Genomic DNA, 3,644 nt, shown 5'->3' with positions numbered 1-3,644 from the left:
CTTGGGCTTAAGCGATTCTCTTGCCTCGCCTCCCAAGTAGCTGGGACTACAGGCACCCACCACACCCGGCTATTTTTTTTGTTGCAGTTGTCATTGTTGTTTTAGCAGCCCTGGGCTGAGTTCCAACCTGCCACCCTCGGTGCATGTGGCCAGCGCCATAACCACTGTGCTAGAGGCTCTGAGACAGTATATTCTTTTTTTTTGCTCTTATTTTTTTTTGATCAACATAATTTAAGGGTAAGGTGGAAGTTTAACTATAGTTCAAGTGTGCCGTGAGATAAAAAAGGTTGAAAAATGCTATTGTAAATAAATAGTGCCTGTCTGGGATGTACACAGTGTGGCCTTTCTTGGGGACCAGGTGCTGTGGTGGAAATGGTGCCCCTCCAAGGTGCAAGTGGCAGGCAGATGCCATCCTTTCCCTGGTGGAGAAGTGCAGTCTTTCACAGCTTGGCACCTCCACCGCTTTCATGAGGACCCCTGATTCCATTCTCCTGACCCTCAGGAAAAAGACCTGGTGAACTGCTGCAGGCCTGTTGGGAGGCCATTTGTCATGGCTCTCAGCACTGGAACCCATAAACAGGCTTAAGCCTTTCACTTAGAAAATAGGAAAACTGGGCGGCACCTGTGGCTCAGTGAGTAGGGCACCAGCCCTATCTACTGAGGGTGGTGGGTTCGAACCCGACCCCGGCCAAACTGCAACAAAAAAATAGCCAGACATTGTGGTGGGCCCCTGTAGTCTCAGCTACTTGGGGGGCTGATGCAGGAGAATCGCCTAAGCTCAGGAGTTGAAAGTTGCTGTGAGCTGTGATGCCACAGCACTCTATTGAGGGCAAAAGAGTGAGACTTTATCTCTACAAAAAAAAGAAAGAAAGAAAGAAAGAAAGAAAGAAAGGAAGGAAGGAAGGAAGGAAGGAAGGAAGGAAGGAAGGAAGGAAGGAAGGAAGGGAGGGAGAAAGAAAGAAAATAAATAGGAAAACTGAGTGAAAACCTGAACAGGCAAAAAGAAAACACTAAATTATCAAAGAGGGAGACACAGTGAGAGGCAGCACCGGCCCTCGGACCGTGGCAATGGGGGGGAGAGGCTGGAATTAGAGGAAGGGTCTCCAGGGGCTGGGACCCAGACCTTTGAGCAGGATGGAAAGAACCAGAAGAAGCACTCAGCACCAGCCCAGGGCCAGCTGCCGGAGACAAGCTTGGCCACACTTAATATCTGTCAGATTGCATTTCTCCTCAGCTCAGAGCACTGGAAGGCCTGGAAGCTTCATTCTCTTACTTAGAATGAACTTAGCCCAAGTTCTAATAGGAAGGCCATGCTCTGTTGAGCCCATCCCTGCCCTTCTCTCCTCCCTCACTCCCCAGCACTCTCCTTGTCTGGTTCTCGAATGTTCCAGACACATCTTAGGCCTTTTCTCTGATCCCCCTGCCTGGAACTCTGTCCCCTGGAGTATCTCTAAGGTGCCCTCAATCACCTCATCAAGCGTTTGCTCCAACTTCACCTTCCAGTGATTTCTGACCTTCCTGCTAAACCCCCAGTGATCCTCCCTCTTTCTCCCTCTCCCTCTTGGCATCATCACCTTCTAATATACTTTGTTTTTCAGTCTCCATAGAGACTGTCAAAAATTGCCAGTGCCAACTGTATTGAAAGTTGTCACAGTGGCGTATTGGGAAAAGTTTTCTTTTCTTTTTTTTTTTCTTCCAGAGACAGAGCCTCACTATATTGCCCTCAGTAGAGTGCTGTGGCATCACAGCTCACAGCAACCTCAAACTCTTGGGCTTAAGTGATTCTCTTGCCTCAGCCTCCCAAGTATCTGGGACTACAGGTGTCTGCCACAACGCCCAGCTGCAGTTGCCATTGTTGTTTTTAGCAGGCCTGGGCCAGGCTCAAATCCCCAGCCTCGGTATACGTGGCTGGCACCATAACCACTGTGCTATGGGCACCGAGCCGGGAAAAGCTTTTAATTAGCAATAATTGTACCTCTGATAAACCTCTTTGGCTACGAAACTGCTACTGTGGAAAAGCTACCTTCTAATATACTAAATATTTTAGTTATTTGGTTTATCATCTAGCTCCCCTCTGCTAGAACATCAACTCTCCAGAGACAGGGATTTCATGTCTTGTTCACTGCTGTATCCTTAGCATCTAGAATGGAATAGGACTCAAGAAATAATCTATTGAATAAATGAATGAATTAGAGCTTTTCCCTCAGGTTTAACGCAGCTACTAGAAAAAAGACCTTGCCAGGTGCTCACCTCTGAATGGCCCTGCCTGCCTTTCTTGTCCCCGTCAGGACACGGGCTACTGGGGCTGTTCTATCCTGGAGAGGGCTGGAGGCTGGCCAGTTACTCCCTGACTTGTGGCCATTTACAGTCTCCAAGCTCACTTAGTTCACTGCAGTAGGAGAAGAGTATGTGCTCCTGATGGCCCAGCCCCAGGGCCACTAGCCAGAGCCAGCCTGGCCAGGAAAGGGAGCTCAGGAGGCAGGCATGTGTGAGTCACCGTCCTCCTCCCAGCTGGCATGTCTTTGGGAGATAGTGGCTGAGAGGGGGTGACAGGCCTTAAAATAAGTCCCCAGCAGGGCCCTGTGACCAGGCTGGCTTCCTCCTGCTTCCTTCTCAGGCCTGGAGTGCTCCCCTGTACTGTACCCCATCTAGAGAGCTCAGCTCAATCCTGGATGAACCATGAGAATTGTCTAAAGAGCAGGCATGGTAGCCATAACCAAGGGGAACCACCACCGGAGCTCAAAGACATTATGTGGTGATGATGATGATGATGGTGGTGGTGGTGATGAAGGGTACCAGTGAGAGTCCCAGCAGAAAATGGTCGCACACTCACATAAGAATAGTTTCAGGAAGGAGTTGTTTACAAAGGGCTGGGCATAGAGTACAAAAAGTGTGCAAAGAGCGAAACCACTAGGGAAATTTCCAGGGAAAGCCAACCACAGCCCTCCTAAGGATCCCAACACAGCAATCTAGGGAAGTAACAGGTACCAATCCTACAGGACAGGGCAAGGCAGAGCTGGCAGGAAGAACGCTGACCTCTCTCCCTTCCCTCTCTCCCACTGACATTTTGCTGCCCCCAGCAGTGGTTGAACCCAACGAAAGCCAGAAGATGAGGCGAGATTGAATCTGGGCAGTATGACTCAGTCTGGGGCTCTGGACCACTCTGACCTCAGGTCCTCTATGAAGGGTTGTTGAATGAATTAAAGGTCTGATTTCTTTGTGGGAAGCACCTAACACCCAGGGTTTGACACTGGGGAGAACCAAAACCACCACCACCACTACCTCTCTGAGGACTTACTGAGCCAGGCACAAAGCTTGGCGTTTTATATATGCTTAGGGGTAGGGCTTTGTGTTAGTTTCCTGTTGCTGCTGTAACAAAGTCTCACAGTGTTTCGCTTAAGATAACACAAGTTTATTCTGCTACAGTTCTGGAGATCAGAATTCTGAAGTGCATTTTCCTGTGCTAAAGTCAAGCTGTTGGCAGGCCTTTGTTCCTCTGGATCCATTCTCATCTCTTCCAGCTTCTACAGGTCAACTACATTCTCCAGCTGCGGCCTCTTCCTCCATCTTCAGAGCCAGCCACGTAGCATCATCTCTCCTCTCAGACCTCTGTTTCCATCCTTACATTTTTTTCTGTCTCTGAT

This window comes from Otolemur garnettii, unplaced genomic scaffold (assembly GCF_000181295.1).
Source record: "Otolemur garnettii isolate 467f Iridium unplaced genomic scaffold, OtoGar3 scaffold00067, whole genome shotgun sequence".
Classification (NCBI taxonomy): domain Eukaryota; kingdom Metazoa; phylum Chordata; class Mammalia; order Primates; family Galagidae; genus Otolemur; species Otolemur garnettii.
Note: the sequence above shows the minus strand (reverse complement) of the source record.